Source organism: Nuphar pumila, chromosome 8 (assembly GCF_984573655.1).
Source record: "Nuphar pumila chromosome 8, dmNupPumi1.hap1.1, whole genome shotgun sequence".
Lineage (NCBI taxonomy): Eukaryota > Viridiplantae > Streptophyta > Magnoliopsida > Nymphaeales > Nymphaeaceae > Nuphar > Nuphar pumila.
In genome coordinates, this window is record NC_143256.1 from 104,708,343 (window position 1) to 104,728,455 (window position 20,113).

Genomic DNA, 20,113 nt, shown 5'->3' on the forward strand with positions numbered 1-20,113 from the left:
ATTTACTTTTGGATAACCAGGGGGAGTAAAACTCCTAGTGGGTTTTGTTCATCAAAAAAGTAGAGAGTCTTGTGACTTTCGAACCCTAACTCTAGTTGTCTGATCAACTTGGTCAAGTGTGGGCTCGAAGAAGAAAGAACATATAAAGGAAGTCCCACCTAATAGACGAACCAGACCTCAACCTATCGTAAAAACAGAAGACCCCATGCATGTTATGGCAGAGGTCTTTTGTGTACCAGAGTTTGAGATCCATAGTCATGGTATATAAAGTTGGTGCACATTAGTTCTTGAAGTTGTTCACATTTTTGGTCTCATCGCAAACTTATAATGCCAGTGGCCAAACCCTCTAATGATTAAGTATCTTGATAAAAGTCTAACGTGCTATACGTTAGAGTAATCAGACCTAGTTCTTGCACATATAGTAGCCACAATTGATTGTCCTTTTCCAAACAAAACTAGTGTCAATAAAGCCCCCATTGGTTTCAATGCACACTCGTCTAGTATATCAATATTATTATAGAGTTTTAAAGATTTAGGACTCGTTTGGTTGCTAGGAAAATCAGGTTTTACTTTGCTTTTTGATGGAAACCAGGTTTAGAAGGCCAAACTAAGGTTTTATAATTTGGTTTTCAGTCAAAACTTAGTTTTGTCTCTGGGTGACACAAAACTAGGTTTGTGAAAACCTACCCCACCCCAATTTTTTCCATTTAATCCAAGTTTGAAAAACTTGGTTTAACCAAACATCACCCCCTTTTTTAATTAATGGATGTTCCGCCCTCACCTTCTTCTTCATTCTAGTCTGGCTTTTTTTTGGCCAGTGATTGGGCAGAAGATGGTCAGACTGGCACCGTGCTTGTCGCATGGAGCCTTTCCGATCATCTTTCAGACGGAGACGGACAGATTCCGACTTATTTATTTTTTAATATTTTGAGGGCCGGCCGGAAAATGATTGTGATGGTTCCGCCGTGAAACAAGAAAATGGTCCGTTGGGTGATATACATAATCCACGATTAACATCAAATTTGGTTAATGAAAAATCTATAGGACCCAGATTTTGCACCCCCCAAGACCAGATTTTTGGGGGTCGATCATCCCTCATCCCCTCTGCCTCGTATTCCTGTTCCAACAAACACATCTATCGTTTTCCGTCATTTTTTGATTGGTGGCTGTGTGAAATATAATTGTAAATGTTTGTTTTCATTTTTGAAAAACAAAATTTTCCGACCATATTTTATCTATCCACCAAAAACTCCTAGTGGGTCCCCGCAAGTAGGAATGGCAGTGGAGACCATGGGTTTTGATTTTAACCTCCAGCCCCGGTTCATTCTCCGCTTCATGACCTCCATCCATGCTCCAAACGGGGAAAGGCACGAAGAGACCCTGTTTCTTCAGTCCTTCCGCCTTCCGCCGTTGGAGGAAGGAGAAGAAAGAAATGAAAGTGCACACAGCTTGCTAGAGAAAAAGAAGAGATTTAAGAAAAGAGTTTTATGTTAGGGTTGTATATATGATTTTATAATATGTACAAGAGTATAATAGTAATTTTTTTAATGGAGATGGGGGACTGGGCAGGGGCAATAGTAAGTCCATCTTAGCACAGGTTTTGATTTTAACCTCCATCTCCGATCCATACCCCGTTTCATGTCCTCCATCCCAGGTCAAAATGGGGCGAGGCGGGGCAGGGCCGAGTCCATTGTTATCCCTACTTACAAATCGTAGCATTTATATTCAATATCTATTTTTGCAATTTATTGAGTGAATGCTGCTACCTAATTTTTCTTATTATTCTTTAGATTTAGGGTGTTTGTATTTCAATCTCTATTTTTGTAATTTATTGAGTGAATGCTGCTAAATTCGATTACTTTTTGTATGTTTCAGATTTTAAAATTTTTGTATTTTAATTTTTATTTTTGTAATTTATTGAGTGAATGATACAAAATCCAATTTCTTTTGACATGGTTTAGATTTTATGAGTTTTATATTTTAATCTTTGTTTTTTCAATTTATCGAGGGAATCCATATTTTTTCAGTTATGTTATATTTTGGGGCTTTTGTAATCCCTATTTTTTCCAATTTATTGTGTGTATACATGCTAAATCCTAATTTATTTATTTTTAATACTTAGAATGCAATTTTTTTATATCAAAATATGCAAATTTTAACCATTTGTGTCCAAGTTGTATGTGATGATGAATCAAACCCAAGATGCAAATTTTAACCATCTTATAACATGATCGGGGATAGTATTGCTCAGCACATGGTGTCCTTGTCCAACGCTGTCCACAAATAAAAGGCTTCCTTAGCGCATGTTTGCTTGGTCTTAAATGAGAATTGTTTTTTCACAATGGTGAGAGAATGAGTCTCATTTCCTTCAAACCTTACATGCAAGTAGGGGTGGCAATCGGATCGGGTTGGCGTGTTGGCGGGTCGGGTTGGCGTGTCAGCATACCTCAACCCGAACCCGACCCGTTTATTAAACGGGTCGGCTGTGGCAAACACGAACCCGACCCGTTTAATAAACGGGTAACCCGACACGACCCGCCAACCCATTTAATAAATGGGTTGGGTCGGGTAAATGGGTTCTCAGGTTCGTGGGTCAGGTTGCCGGGTCGGGTTGGCGGGTTGACGGATTGGGTTGGCGGGTAGGGTTGGCGGGTTGGCAGACGAGTTGGCGGGTCAGCGGGTTGGTGGGTCGACCCACCCGCCTAACCCGTTTATTAAACGGGTCAGGCGGGTTGGCATACCCCTAATACGAACCCGACCCCTGTAATAAACGGGTTAGGCGAGTCGACCCGTTTATTAAACAGGTTCATTTTTTCCAAACCCGAACCCACCTAAGAGGCGGGTTGGCGGGTCGTGTCAGGTTTTGCCACCCCTACATGCAAGCACACGTGAGAAAATGGGAGAGTGAGATTAGGAGTCACATTTGGCCCAACTTATTTGGAACCATATGATTTGCAAGCAAAAGTTAAATCCATTTCTTTTACAATTGTATTATTGACGTAAGAAAAATGCAAGTCCCGCAAGAGTTGAGGATGTTGAGTGCACGAGAACTCTTACAAAAGGTATCCAAACTTGTTCAGCAAAGCCCTAAAAAATTAGACCTCATGGCCTTTTCCAACTGGAATCCTAAATAATTGTCATCTTAATAAGTGGTTACCATTATTCCCACTCAAAGCAGGAAAGTGTGGACCCCCAAATGCCGTGCAAATCTCGCTCCCTCCAAATTTATAAAGACCTCATTGACCTACCTACTCATTTCACTCTTTGCCCGCAATCAACTCTTATTACTCTCCCTCTCTCATATGGTTCCAAACCCATGAGTGAAAAACTATTTTTTAATATTTTGTACTGTTTTTTTTTTTTTTTTTGCAAATCTAACCCTCCAGATATATCCTTCATATTGGTTTAGTAAAAAACTGGCCCTTGGATTGTTGTGTATGTAAGATTTTCTAGAGGTTGAAAAATCAACAACCTACCATGTGCGCCAGATTTTCATTCCTTCACGAAACATATTTTTATGTCAAAAAAATATAATTGAAGCATGGAGCATTATTATTTTGGTCATGCAGAATGAATCCATGAAGTCAGAATTGGTCAAAATGACCTGCCCCTATGAATTTCAACTAAGAGGTTGGGAACCCCACAAGTGTAGCCAATATATATATATATATATATATATATATATATATATATATATATATATATATATATATATATATATATATATATATGATTGAGTGTTTCCCGAGAAGGTAGAGTCAGATCTCATAGATGTATTCAGCATAATTTGTTTGACATGAATCATGCTATCAAACATATTCATTTGATTTGTAAAAGTAAGTTGGTTTAAGTCATAGAGTTGCTATATATTGGGGATCATTGATTTTTTAAGATCTCAAAAAAACTTATACATATGAATGCCACAATCACATAAACTAAAACTTACTTTTCAGTCATCCCCCCGACCAGGTGGTTTTCCGTCATCCCCCGCCGGATGTCCTCCTCCGTGAAGCCCAGCTCGTGGAAGGAGGTGAGCTTCCACGTCACGTAGTCGCCGAACTCACGCCTCCGCCGAATGTACGCCCGGAGCAGAGCCGCCGCAAAGGTGATGGCTAAGGAGGCAAGGATCTTGACGACGACAAGGATCACGCGGCGAACCGCCGGGGAAAGCTTCCGTGCCCTTGCACCGCCGGAGGAGCACCTTCGGAGTGTTCGGGTTAGGGAATGGTCGGACGCGCAGAGTTGGGGGTTCTGGAGGAAGCTCTGGTCGAACGCCGCGGTGTCGAAGGCGCTGGGGATCTTTCCGGTGAGGTAGTTGCCGGAGAAGTTGAGGAAGGCTGGCTTCAGTCTGCCGAGCTCCGGCGGTATCTCGCCGGAGAGGCGGTTCTCTGAGAGGTCCAGACTGTTTAGGGACAACAGGGAGGCGAGCGACGTGGGGATGCCGCCGTTGAGTTCGTTGTGGCTCAGATCCAGGATAGATAGCCCCTGCAACGAGCCGATCTCCAAGGGTATTTGGCCGGAGAACCGGTTGCGGTCCAGAAACAAATTCGAGAGGTTCCTCAATTCGGTGATGCTCGCCGGGATCCCTCCGGTGAAGCCGTTTCCGCTCGCTTTGAGCACTTGCAAGCCTGCGCTGGACGAGATCTTCGCCGGAAACTGGCCGTAGAAATTGTTGTTTTGTATCTCAAGCCTGGAGAGATTCAGCGGCGAGATGCTCGGGAGCTCGCCGGAGAACGAGTTGTTTCCGATCGTCAACGAGGCCAGGCTCCTGGATGACCACAAACCCGCAGGAATCTCTCCGGAAAACTTGTTGTAGTGCAACTGCAGGTGGTTTAAGGTCGGGCACCGGCCTAATCCCTCCGGCAATCTCCCGGACAAGTTGTTTGAGTAGGCGCTGACTGCCTGGAGTACGCCGCCATGGCAGAGATTTGCCGGCAACTCTCCTGAGAACTCATTCATTGCGATATCTAATAACACGAGACGGGAGTACTGGACGAGATCCGGTGGGAGGCTGCCGTTGAACTTGTTCGTGAAGAGCTTCACGTAGGACAGCGACGGAATCCGGCCTATTTTCGGCGGGATCTCGCCGGAGAGCTCGTTCATGTAAAGGTAGAGGAGCGTCAGACCCTGGAGGCTACCGATGTCCGGCGGCACCGTTCCGGTCAACTGGTTCTTGCTCAGGTCTATCTCTGACAATCTGGTGGACATGATCGGCCGGGGTATCTCACCCGTCAGATTGTTCTGATAGAGCATCACGAACATCAGATTCGGCAGCCGGAAGATCCCACCGGGGATGGGGCCGGTCAGCGCGTTCTGCGACAGGTCCAGCCTCACGAGCCCATTCAACTTCTCGAACGAGTCCGGGATGGGTCCGGTCAGGTTCGTTGCGCGCAGGAAGAGGAACCTCAGCCTCTTCAGCCGCCCGATTTCCGGCCGGATGCTCGCCCGAGGGAATGGATTGTTCGCCAGGACTAGCTCAGCGAGGTTCTCGAGATCTCCGATCTCCGGCGGGAACGAGCCGTCGAGGAGGTTGTACTGGAGGTGGAGGCTCTCGAGCGCGGTGAGGCGGCCGATGGCCGTAGGGACGTCGTCGGAGAAGTTGTTAGCGTCAAGGTTAAGCTCGCGGAGGGCGGTGAGGCTGGCGATGCCATCGGGGATCGGTCCGACGAGCAAGTTCTGCGAGAGGTTCAGGAACTGGAGGCGGTCAACTTGTTAGAGGAAGGAGAAGAAAGAAATGGAAGCTCACACAACTTGTTAAAGAAAGAAGAGGTTTAAGAAAGAGTTTTATGTTAGGGTTATATATATATATATATATATATATATATTGGCTACACTTGTGGGGTTCCCAACCTCTTAGTTGAAACTCATAGGGGCAGGTCATTTTGACCAACCTCCAGACATGTCCACACTTTGCACGGATTAATAAGAGTTGATTTGGAGGTAGGTCAAGGACATATCTGGAGGTTGGTCAAAATGACCTGCCCCTCTGAGTTTCAACTAAGAGGTTGGGAACCCTACAAGTGTAGCCAATATAAATATATATATAGGGTTTGAGAAAGGGAAATGGAGAACTCATGTGTGAAGTGAAAGCTGAGAAGGGAGTATTAAAAAGTAGTATGAAGCACAAAGGTGGATTTGTCTAGCAAGCTCTCGTAGAATCAAACACTTACTACCATCTCTCTCTCTCTCATGAGTGCGACGTGGTTGGACGGAAGAAAATTGATAAGGTCTTCAAGATCAATACGTTTTGTGAAGTTTCTCGGTGCTTAGACTTGGGCAGTCGACATAGATTGGGAGAGACGGTGTGATGCAGAACAAGTCCAAATAAAAAAAGCGACAACTTTTACGTGACTACTTAACTTATCGGTTATTTACAAAATGCCGTCCAACATTTGGGTTATGACATTCAACCGCCTACTTTATGTTAAGGAATTTCAAATATCTGCCTAGGGTCTAAATCGGATGTTGTTAAATTTGTTCTGAATCAGCCGATTCAGATTAAATCAGCCCAAAGACCATTCAAAAAGGGTTGATTCAATTAAATTTTTAATATTTTTAAGGGGGTTGAATTTTTTAATATTTTAATAACACGTGCCATCTGATGATAAAAAGTTGATCGACTCAGCTCCATTTGATTCGATTCAATTTTTTTTTTCGAAACTGATTTATCCACTGAAACGTTTTAAAACAACATTGATCTAAATGACATTTTTGTCCTTTTTGTATAAAAGAGCTCATTTTATATCATCACATACTTTTTCTGCAAAACAAGTAAAACAATGAGGTTATTTTAGCCAATTAGTTTAACTAGGCATCGGTCAGCTGAATGATTTAAGACCAATTATGTATTTGAAATACTGCAAGTTATTAAAGTAGGTAGCTAAATGTAATTAAGCAGCATTTTGTAAATAACTTATCAATTACACTGTTTTGTAAATTACTCAAAATTTTCTTTTAATAATAAGTATCTATGGGTCGCTTTTGTCCATGCGCATTTATTAGGGAGGAATTTCCATTCCCTCCCCTATGAATTTTTCCATGTTTAAATTCAAGGTTCACATCATCCAACATTGTTAGTTAAGCCAAAAAAAAGTACAAGTAATTGCAAAATCCTAATAATAATGCATCACGGAAACTACAAATTAGGGAAAAATAGAGATATCCAAGTTTACAATCCAAGTATTTTGCCTTGGGAGCCAGGAAAATACATAGTGACTCAAAAATCAGCTCATTCAATAGTGACTTGTAACTCGGGCGAGTTAATTCGGTAACTCGGGCGAGTTAATTCAATAACTCGTCTGACTGCGTCTAGTCATTTATTAACAAAAAATCAAAGTAACAAATAGCTAAACTAATGTAATCAATCATATACTAGATAACATAGTTCAGGTAACCAGTCTAACGTCATCCATAAAACTCATTCTAACTTGAGTCTTGCTTCTAACATTTATAAATTCATTTAACTTTATAATTTGCCCATCAATTTATTCAAAATTCAAAATTCAAAATTTATTCTTTGCTTATAAATTTCTTCAAACATTTAAAGTTCAAATACAAACTTATATCAATCAAACACAAACATAAATTCCTTCAAATAACATTTGAATACAAACATAAATTCATTTAAACACATTCTAACTTGTTCTAACTTCATAACCTGCCCATCAATTCATTAGAAATATAAATGTATTTTCTGCTCATAAAATCTTTCAAATATTCAAAATTCAAATATAAACATATATCGTTCAAACACAAATATAAATTCCTTCTAATATTTAAATACAAACGTAAATTTATTCAAACACATTTTAACTTGCACATCAAACATGTAACTTCATCACCTACTCATCAATTCATTAAAAGATATAAATTTATTTTATACTCATAAATTTCTTTAAATATTCAAAGTTTAAACACAAACATATATCATTTAAACACAAACTCATTTATTCAAAAAAAAATACCTTCCATGAATAATGCAGTGTAACCAAGCTTAAGCTTTGATCTTGAAATACATTAAGCAAGACATGACAAAGAAACACAAACATCATATAAATAAATAGCAATTTAATTAGTTAATCTTTCAAAAAATCTATAAGACATTATAAATATTTTATAAATAATTAAAAAAGTACAAGCTACTCAAAACAAAGAGAAACATAAAACATACTTAGTAAATGTTAGAACCTCCAAACGTTTTGGAGTTGATGGTTCAGAAGAAAGCTCGAAAGGTAGGTTCAAATTTTCAACAAATGATATTGCAATTTAAGTCTGACAGACTCAAGAGGATCGAACATGAGATTCTTAGATTGTAGGACCTTGAGTAAACATGTTAGGGGTACTGAACCCTGTTGGACATGGTAGAAAAGAGGTATGAGGTTTCTCATGGTTACGAATTGGGCAAAACAGTGAAAACAAGGGTAAACGACCAAATCAGATAAGAGCAGTTTGGACTCGGTAAATGTTCGGGTATAATTCCAGTTCAAAACTGAAAGACTCTGGTCTAGAGGTTCTAGAGACACCTAGGAACGTGTGTGAGAGTCTGAGATATGATCTAAACACAGAGAAAGATTGTTGATGATTAAGGTTATCAGTTTAGAAAGTTTAGATATTTTGGGAACCCAATAGGACGCGATTTTGAATTTTGGATTCTAGAAAGCCAAGGAAAGCTAATCTAAGGCTATGGAAGGGTTGCAGATGAATATAACAGGTTGTGATGAAGTTCTCCATGTTCTATAACTTAAACACACGATCCGCAATACAGAGAGGCTATTTAGCTCATGGTAAGGAGAAACAGACAGTTTGGGTTTTGAGGGAGCTCGGGCTATAGTGAAAGGGTCTAGCCCTTATGTGACTAAGATGCTGCAAGGTCCAAGGAGGACCAGAGGTCATGAGAGAGGAAAGAAAGTAGAAAGAAAAATGAGAAAGGGAGAAAGATACATTAGAGAGAGAGAGGGCGACTAGAGAGAGGAAAGAGAACTTCAATTTATCCTTCAATAATAAAATAGGCTCCTCCCAAGACCTCCTTATATAGAGGGGGATGAGGTTGAGTCTTAGTTATCTAGTACTTCATCTAATTAAAAAAGCCAATAACCTATCTAAGCCAAGGCAACTACCTAATTATGAACTCTACACTAATTAATCAAACTAATTAAGGACTTTTAATTAAAAAATAATTAATGAATTTCTAGAAGGGAGACGTCTCCTAGAACTCTCTATATTCACACCCCCTCATGTGGGGCTCCTCTATTAATTAGCATGCCTCTTGATGATGTCACGTGTATGGTTTCTCCTTCTCCTGCCTTAGACTCTGGATCTCTGACTTGTCACCCATTAGGGAAGTTATGTCAGTTTTCATGTCATTATAATAGACCTTACATACAAGCTGAAGTTGCCCCCTATGAGCATGAGGTGGTGTTTGATATTTAGAGCACGGATCTGGGGGCATCTCCTAAAAAATTGAGCCATAAGAGACCATCATGCTCTGCATTACTTTGCCCCTAAAGTAGGTCCACTTAATCACTCCACCAGGGTCAAAGATCTTCATTTACGCATTCTGACAACAGTCTGTGGCCCCGCTTATAATGAGCTTGGCTTGTTTGTTAACTCACAATCTACAAGGACAGAGTTCCAAGATGATAGTACAAAATCCCTCACACAAGTGACATACATGATGTTTATCTCCTGCAGGTTCAAATGCCACCTTCTGATATGTTGCACCTGCTGCAGCAAAGTCAAGGTAAGTGCAATTCGGTGGCCCAATCAGATCCAGGGTGGCCTATTGAGCATGTTCATCCCTTGTTCTAGGCCAGAACACGTTGCTCATAAAATCATGTCAGACGGGAGGCATATGAGTGCTTGCACGTACTTTGATTGGCAACCCTAAGGTGTCCGCAAAAACATTCTCTAAGTTTGTGAGTTATAGCAGGATAGGGTGAGAGGTTGCATTTGGCTACTAGTCAGGTCGCGCGAGGGGTGACTCAGTTGAGTGCTCTTCACCCTCAAAAGTTTTTCCATCATTGTGGGTTGAAAACACTGGTCTGTTGTTGCATATAGGGATATTGCCCTACTGCGCACTGGGGCATTCTCAACATGCTGGAGCATTCGGTCTGACTGGGCATACTCTCGCTCCATGGTGCACTATTGTGACATTAGTGATGGCTTTGCTGGTGAAGGAATCACCGCTGATAGTAAATCGGTCGGTGGGGTATTCAACACTGTAGAACTGCTATGCAGAGATTGGGGCTTCCAAAGGCCACTATTATAGATGTTGAATCTCTCCATGATTTGATCATCAAAATCAGCCCATATGGGCTTCCCATGTACGAGGTCAAGCCACTCGTACTATTAGAGAGCGCCAATTTCAAGGCGGGTGACTATTTCAGCAACACGTGCTTTCGGGGTACATTATGACAGGTAAATAAATACTTGAGTTTAAAGATCCATTCATGCATATTCTCACCATCAAAAATAGGAACTTTAAGGTAAGGCTTCTTACCCATGCCTCGAGTGGACTAATGTGATGGCCTCCTAAAAATCAGTTCTATCGGGTGTCACTTTCGGCCATCGTTAAAGTCGACACCCTTAATCGGTGCCATGCCTTCGCTTGTGGAGAGAAATTCAACTGAGTTCCTAGGGCTGCTACAACCCTCTCAATGTGCTCTAAGTAGCTGATTTTGTTGGCACTCTCTTGCCTTCATCGATACATCTCTCGGCTTGGTTTTGCTCGGCAATCACCCGTGCATTTTCGACATGCCAGTGAATCTCTTCAAATTTATCATGAAAGAGGGTTTGAGATCCCTCTATGGTATGCTATTCACTCTGATACTACTTTGTTAGAACTAAAACTTTCGAAGTTGATGGTTTGAAAGAAGGCCCAAAAGGTAGGTCCAAATTTTTAACGGACAGATGTTGCAATTTAAGCCCGATGAACTCAAGAGCATTGAACTTGAGATTCTTAGATCGTGGGACTTTGGGTGCACGTGTCGAGGGTGTAGAACCCTACTGAACATGGTGAGGAAGAGGTCAGAGGTTTCTCATGGTTACATATTAGGTAAAATAGTAAAAACATGGTTAAACAACCAAATCAGGTAAGAGCAGTTTGGACCCGGTAAGCATTTTGTGTGTAGTTTTGGTCCAGAACTGAAAATTTCTGGTCCAAGAGTTCTAAGGAAACCTAAGAATGTGTGTGAGGGTCTGAATATGTTCTAAACACAAGAAAAGACTGCTAATGGTCAGAGGTTATTAGTTTAGGGAGTTCAAGCATTTTGAATACTCGACACGATGCAGTTTTAGGTTTCGGGTTCTAGGAAGTCAACAAAAGCTACTCTAAGGCTAAATAAGGGTTATAGAGATATCTAGGAGGTTTGTTGCAGACTCGAATATAGTTTCCCATGTTTTAAAACTTGGACACAGGATCTGCAACCCAAAGATGCTACTTGGCTCGTTGATAAGGAAAACCACACAATTCAGGCATTGAGGGAGCTGGACGTTCAGCCCTTGTGTGACTGAGATGTTGAAAGGTCCAGGGAGGACCAGAAGCTGTGAGAGAAGAAAGAAAGTAGAGAGAAAAACGAGAAAGAGAGAAGAGAGAGAAAGAGATGTTAGAGAGAAATAGAGAGGACGACTAGAGAGAGGTAAGAGAATTTCAATATATTCTTTAATAATTAAATAAGGTCCCCTCAAGACCTATTTGTATAGAGGGGGCTGGGCTTGAGTCCTAGTTATGTGGTACTTCATCTAATTGAAAAAGTCAATAACCTATCTAAGCTAGGACTCCTACCTAATTAAGAATTTTATAATAGTTAATCAAACTAATTAAAGACTTTTAATTAAAAAACAATCAATGAACTTCTAGAAGGGGGGACATCCCTTAGGACTTTTTGGATTCATGGCCCCTTCATGTGGGGCCCTTCTCTTGATGATGCCACATGTCTGGTTTCTCCTTTTTCTGTCTTGGACTCTTGATCTCTAACTTATCACCCACTAGAGAAGTCATGCCAGCTACCATGTCATCATAATGAACCCCACACACAATCTGGAATCGCCCTCCTATGGGAATGATGTGGCATCTGAGATTTGAAGTGCGGATCCTGGGGCATCTCTTAAAAAGTTGGGCCATAAAAGTAAATTCTATGTCTTTCACTAATTTATCTTTATGATAAGATCAATAAATGAAAGCATGAACCCAATAAACAAAAGATAATAAAATTAATAAGAAATTGGAATATAATAACATGTTTTAAAAAAGATCAAATAGTTACTCTAATAAATACCTTTTACAATTGGACTCATCAATTTTTTTATAAGTTACTATTTATATTTTTAGTAACTTAGTTAGGTTAACTAAGATTGGTTAAGGAGGGTCTCCAATTGAGCTAACTAATGTTAGGGTATAGTTTTGATAGTTAAAGAGTGTTTGGAAGAATATAGGTTAGATTTATTATTTTGGATTGGATATAGACCCAACCCAAACTCACACTATATAAAGTGGCTTGGGGACCTATTATGAAGTTTATGCAAGTATTGGAACCATAATTCTTTCCCTCCCCGTCCCTCTCTCCTTAGCTCCTCTTTATCTCTCTCTTCTTTTCTTTTGGACAACCAACTGTATGGTTTTGCTGATCTCTTTCCCCCCTATGATCTCATCTGATCCATGTGAAGACTAGGTCCCAAAGGACTGGCCGTTCACCCCCTTCGAAGAGACCAAACATTCGATGCTTCCGAATGGGCGATCTAGCTTTCTGCAGTGAGATCCAGCTTGTTGTTTTTCAAATCATGTGATTGAGTTCCAAAAGGTAAGAAGGAATTCTCAAACCTGCATCCGAGTTATAAGTGAACCTCTACACTTACCCAAGACCTTACCTAAGCCCTAGAACCATTTCGGAACCCCAAAAACCGAGACCGCACTTCTCAGGAGCCCGACAAACCAAGTTTGCCTTGATCCGACCTCTCCAGACTTTTTGCAGCCTGACCCACAACCAGAGACCCATACCACATCATCCTCCACGTCTCTAAACTCCATCTGAACTTTTTCATAAAGTCACATGAGCGTTTGACCTGGTTTCACATCAAAATACAAACCACACCACTACCCGCCTATTTATACTATTCCCTCTTGCCAAGCCCCAAACCACCAAAATAAGGACCCTAAGGTCTCTACCGCACCGTATCCAGCAAGGTGAAGGTCCTAAAACCCCTCACCTATAGGTCCCAAACCCTTCATCCAGCAGGTTCGATCCATTGAAAATCACAAGCATTTGTTTAAAGTACTCGTCCGTCACCCAGCCCGGTATCCCGACCGATCCATCTTCCAAAGCATTTTTGTTTCAGCTTGCCTCGAGTGGTGAGAATTTTGAAATTACAATAACTAAGTAAATTCACATAGTCAAGTATCTGCTTTACATTGTTTTTACACTTTCTAGTTTCCAATATGTTTTACTGTTCAAAACACGGTATACCCCTTTAATAGTAAATATATATATTTTTCTTTGTCAGTTACAAAAGAATGTGTGCTATTTATTTTCTAGCCATGCCGATTTATTTGTACACATTTTAGTTTCTTTATCAAAACTATGCATTTTTTTTTAATGAGAGATCATGCATGCTATCAGTTAGTAACAAAATATACAACAACAACAACCAACAACAACTACGCCTTCATCCCAAAACAATTGGGGTCATCACTGTTAGTAACAAAATATATGGACTCTTTTTGAATTGTAAAACATTAGGGCTGTGATTGGACTGCGTATGATTCAAATTTATTTAGCTCAAGTTTGCCCAAGCAAGAAAAACCTGTGACCATCATAGTCTAAGAAACTATATCTAAAAAGCATTTCATCAAACAATTCATTTACTTTACAATTACTCCCCAATCAAAACAACCCTCTGCTTGAAATAACCTTATCCAACCTTTTCCGTCCTCCTTTAAGCAACACATTGTTGAGAAACTCTGTTTTGATGTCACATAATATGATACACTGTCTTATTTGATTTCATATGATATGATAATATGTCTTCTTGAAAAATGTTATATAATGACTGGATATGTTTTGCCATATATCTAACGAGTATTTGATGCAAGGATATCTCACTAAAAAAGGATGGAGACCTCTTGTTCAAGTACAACTATGATGCAATCATACTCCTTGAAGAAAAAGCTTGTTGAGCCATGCACTCCTAAAGACCATCTAAAGAGATCGGCTTCCTCAAGTTGAAGATTTTTTCTTCTTTAGAGTCATTTGTAACAGAACCTTCAGAAGGATGCATATTGCATATTACATACTCTCTCATAAAAGCTATTTCATAAAAGTATACGATAGTTTCAAAAAGCTCCTTTTTGAAAACAAATAATTGTACCTTCTTACAACCCTTTATGAAAAATGTATTTTGACATGATTTCAAAATGTAATAATTGTACTTTATATCATATACAAGACAACATGAAAAGAAATGATTTCAAATATAGGAAAAGACAAAACATGAAATCGGCTACACAAAAAAAACAAATATAATATGTTTTGAAAAGACTCTAGTTACCTTCTTTAAAGAAATGATTTCAAATATAGGAAAAAGACAAAACATGAAATCGGCTACACAAAGAAAACAAATATAATATGTTTTGAAAAGACTCTAGTTACCTTCTTTAAAGAAATGATTTCAAATATAGAAAAAAAACAAAACATGAAATCGGCTACACAAAGAAAACAAATATAATATTGGTTTTGAAAAGACTCTAGTTACCTTTTTACAAACTCATAGAATGTCGACTTACTTGAAGTCATCATTCTCTTTGTATAGCATTAAATATCTTCTGTAAAGAATCCTTGTTAAATATCCTTCTCAAGAATGTCGACTTACTTGTAGTCTTCATTCTCTCTGTAGACTTTGAAAAACACAACATAAAGAAAACTCTTGACATGACTATGTACAAATAAATATCTCAAAGCATTTATTGTACTTACACTTATTTAAAGTAAAGAAGTACCTATGTACTACAAATCATTAATTAGGATAAAGACAAAACCACATGACAACCTACAATCCAACGTTCAATGTACTATTGTATGAAATAGACTTTTTACATAAAATATGTATTACCTAAAATATTTCAACGACAAGTGTACCTTATATTTTACTTTTATGGAAAAAAGACTTTCTCGAATTTCTCTAAAGATGTTTTTTGAAATGACATGACATTTCACATCTCAAAAAGGCTACGATTTCAAAAAGCCAACGACTATTTTTTTAAGCTATAAAAACACACTCAAATGAACTATTCAAGACAGAAGGGAATGGAATAGACAAGTGAGCTTACAACGAGAAAAATACCTATTCGATATTTGAAAGAGAGCCTAGAAAAAGAAAAAGTCAAAAATAACTCTTTGACAAAGAGTATCTTCTAAGTGACAAACAAAACATTCTGAGAATCGTTCATTCGTGCATTCATATCATCTTGAAGGTTCTATAGGAAGTATTGTAACTTTCTGTTATTCACTGTAATCCTTCTTTATTGAAAGAAGTAGACCTCTGAGAAAGAGGGTGTTGCCCTTCTCTGTTGAGAGAAGAAGACTTCTGTGAAATAGGGTGTTGTCCTTCTCTGTTGAGAGAAGAAGACCTCTGTGGAAGAGGGTGTGCCCCTTCTCTGTTGAGAGAAGAAGACCTCTGAGGAAGAGGGTGTTGTACTATTTATCCAGTGACTCGAATGTTATAGTGGAAAGCTCAAGTGGTTTGCTTGGGGACTGGATATAGGTCAGGGTTTTGACCGAACCAGTATAAATCATGTGTTTATTGTGTTGTGCCTTATTACTTTAATTTTTATTATATCATCTTGCATCGTATTTCACTATTCACCCCCCCTCTAGTGGAATTTCATTTGGTATCAGAGCAGGTTTGCTGGTTTCGACATAACAAGTCTTCCAGCACATATGGCATCTACCTTTTATGCTCATGATATTGAAGGTCAACACGCATCTCGTCCTCCTTTCTTCAACGGCTCCAACTATGGATACTGGAAGTGCAGAATGACTATATTTCTCAAATCCATAAATTTTGCTGTATGGAAAATTGTTGAGCATCCATACACATCTCCTTCCACAGACTATAACTTATGGTCTGATGAAGAAAAGAAAATGACAAACCTAAATGCAAAAGCTATGAATGCCTTATATTGTGCCATCGATCAGAATGAATTCAATAGAATATCTATATGTGAATCTGCATATGATATTTGGCATTCTTTGGAGGTTATTCATGAAGGAACCAACAAAGTGAAAGAAGCCAAAATCTCATCTCTTGTCAGAAAATATGAGTTGTTCAAAATGAACAAAGATGAACCCATCACAGAGATGTTCACCAGATTCACCAACATCACCAACGATCTGAAATCTCTGGGTGTAACCCACTCTCAGACAGAAAAGGTGAAGAAAATCTTGAGATCTCTCACAACTGATTGGGAGAAAAAGACTACTGCTATTGAAGAAGCTCAAGATTTATCCAAACTTACCCTGGACGATCTAATAGGCAATCTTATGGCCTATGAAGTCCACATGAAGGAAAGAAGGGAAGAAGAACAACCTTTGAAGAAAACTCTAGCCTTCCCAGCCCTTTCTGAGGATGAAGACTCAGAAAAAGAAACTGAGATTGCGCTACTCACCAGAAAATTCCAGCGCTTTATGAGAAGGAACCGACTTCCAAATAAGCACAAAAAAAGAAAAGACCCAAAAGAAGATTCTATGTGCTACCAGTGTAATAAGTCAGGTCACCTAAGACGTGACTGTGCTCTTCTCAAAAGAAAATCCAAGACTGAAGAACCAAAGAAAAAGTTCTTCAAGAAAAGGCTCTGCATGCTCAATGGGATGATTCAGAACCATCCACCAGTGAAGAGTCAAATGATGATGAAGCAGAAACCGCCCACATGTGCTTCATGGCAGAAAACTCTGTAAGTGAATCTCTTGGTTTCTCATTTGAAGATCTTCAAAATGCTTTTCAGGAACTTTTTGAAAAATTAAGGAAAACGATTCTAAAAAATAAACAATTGAAGTCTGAGAATCTAGAGCTCCTTTTGAAAAATGAAAAACTCAGTATTGAAAATTCTGAGTTACAAAAGAAAAATCTTCTTATTACTTCTGAAATCTCTTCTACCAGCTCCAAAACTAAAAATCTGCAAGTAGAAATTTCAGAATTAAAAAATAAAACTGAGAACCTTATGAAAACGATTTTCAAGTTTATTAAAGGAAAAGAGAACTTGGATAAACTCCTATCCTCTCAAAAAGTGTCTTTTTACAAGAATGGTATTGACTACTCTCATTTTAACAAGCCTTCTTGTATGAATCAAAATACCACGTTTGTGAAAAGTTCTTCTGAACCTAAAAAGGAGTATTATAATTTTAACTTCTTGAACTCCTCTAAGGCTGTAGACAAACCCAAATCTAAATGGATATGGGTTCCAAAGTCTAACAAAAAGGGACCCGACTGGGTACCAAAAAAAAATTTTACTTAATGATTTGCAGGCTCCAAACAAGAAGAACAGATGGATTCTAGACAGTGGATGTTCAAAACACATGACTGGACATTCAGACCTCTTTGTTGTTCTTCATAAAAAAGGAGGAACCGTCACCTTTGGAGATAACAACAAAGGTTTGATAATAGGTATTGGTAATATTGGAAATATAAATAAACCTCTTATCAAAGATGTTCTCCTGGTTAAAGGCTTAAAACATAACCTTCTAAGTATTAGTCAAATGTGTGATACAGGTTATAATGTTAGCTTTAATCATAATGCTTGTCTTATAGCAGACACCAATGAAAATATTATCTTAAAAGGTATAAGAAAAAATAATATATATGAACTATACCTAGAAAACATCACAGAACATTGCCTCATAGCTAATAATGACTCTCAACATCTATGGCACATGAGAATGGGTCATGTCAATTCTAAGTATATGTCTAAATTAGCTAAAGATAAGTTAGTACGTGGGTTACCCAAAATATCTTTTAAAAAGGATTATTTTTGTGATGCATGTCAATTAGGAAAACTGTCTAAATCATCTTTTAAATCAAAAAATATCATTTCAAGCAAAAGACCTCTAGAGCTTCTTCACCTGGATCTCTTTGGTCCTTCTAGAGTAGCTAGTCATAATCACAATAAATACGTTTTTGTCATTGTAGATGACTACTCAAGATTTACTTGGGTAATATTTTTGAAAAACAAAAGTGATACGTTTTGTCAATTTGAAATTTTATGTAAAAAATTACAAAATGAAAAATCTTGTTCTATTGTTAAAATCCGTAGCGACCATGGAGGAGAATTTGAAAATGAACTTTTTGAAAATTTTTGTAACTTGCATGGTATTTCTCATAACTTTGTCTTTCCTAGAGCTGCACCTCAAAATGGTGTAGTAGAAAGAAAAAATAGAACCCTTCAGGAATCTGCTAGAACTATGCTCCAACACAATAATCTTGCTAAATCTTTTTGGGCAGAAGCTGTTAATACTGCATGCTACATAACAAATAGAGTTCTCATTAGACCCTTATTAAATAAAACTCCCTATGAACTATTCTATGACAGAACTCCAAGAATAGACTATTTCAAAGTCTTTGGTTGTAAACGCTTTATCCTAAACACAAAAGATAGCCTAGATAAATTTGATGTTAAATCTATTGAAGGCATATTTTTAGGATATTCAAGTCATAGTAAAGCATACAGGGTTTTCAATAAGAGTTCTAAGTCTATTGAAGAATCTATGCATGTTAGTTTCTGTGAATCTATTGATCAATCTGTTCATAAGCAAACTAACGATGATGATGTTGAAAGTACAGATTTATTTTTAGATAACACAGCTAAGTCTAATGAAGATGATCATCAAAGAACTGAATCAATTCCAAAGGAATGAAGTTTGGGATCTTGTACCAAGACCAAAGGATCATCCGATCATTGGGACAAGATGGATCTTCAGAAACAAGCTAGATGAAACAGGTAATGTTATAAGAAACAAAGCAAGACTAGTAGCTCAAGGATACAACCAGGAGGAAGGTATTGATTTTGATGAAACATTTGCTCCTGTTGCTAGACTTGAATCTATTAGAACGTTTTTAGCATATGCAAGCTATATGGATTTCAAATTATACCAAATGGATGTTAAAAGTGCCTTTTTAAATGGTTTTATAAATGAAGAAGTTTATGTAAAACAACCTTCAGGATTTGAAAATGAACAATATCCAGATCATGTTTTCAAACTAAAACGTGCTTTATATGGACTAAAACAAGCACCTCGTGCTTGGTATGATAAACTCAAAACCTTTCTATTAAAAACTGGTTTTTCTATAGGCAAAGCAGACTCGACATTATTTGTGAAAATAGTGAATAATCATACCCTAATTGTTCAAATATATGTAGACGATATCATCTTTGGATCTACTAACAACACTCTCTGTGAAGAATTTTCTAAGTCCATGCAGAAGGAATTCGAAATGAGTATGATGGGAGAACTCAACTACTTTCTTGGACTGCATATTAAGCAAACCAAGGATGGAGTTTTCATCAATCAATCTAAATATGCTCGTGAACTTCTGAAGAGGTTCAACATGAACTCAACTGCTTCAAAAACCACTCCTATGAGCACTACTACTGTTTTGGACAAAGATGAAGATGGTAAGTCTGTTGATACAAAGGTATACCGAGGTATGATAGGATCACTTCTCTATTTAACTGCTAGCCGTTCAGATATTATGTTCAGTGTTTGCTTGTGTGCTAGATTTCAGTCAAATCCAAAAGAATCACATCTTATAGCTGTAAAAAGAATAATGAGATATTTAAAAGACACAGTTGATTTTGGATTATTCTATTCAAAATCCTCTACATTTGATTTAATCTCATACAACGATGCTGACTTTGCTGGAAGTAAATCTGACAGAAAAAGCACAAGTGGAACATGTCATATGCTAGGGCACTCACTTGTATCATGGTTCAGTAAGAAACAAAACTGTGTATCCTTATCAACTACTGAAGCCGAATACATTGCTGCTAGCCTAGCCTGTACACAAGTTATTTGGATGAAACAAACCTTAAAAGATTTTGGTTTAAATTTTGAAAATACAACTATTTTCT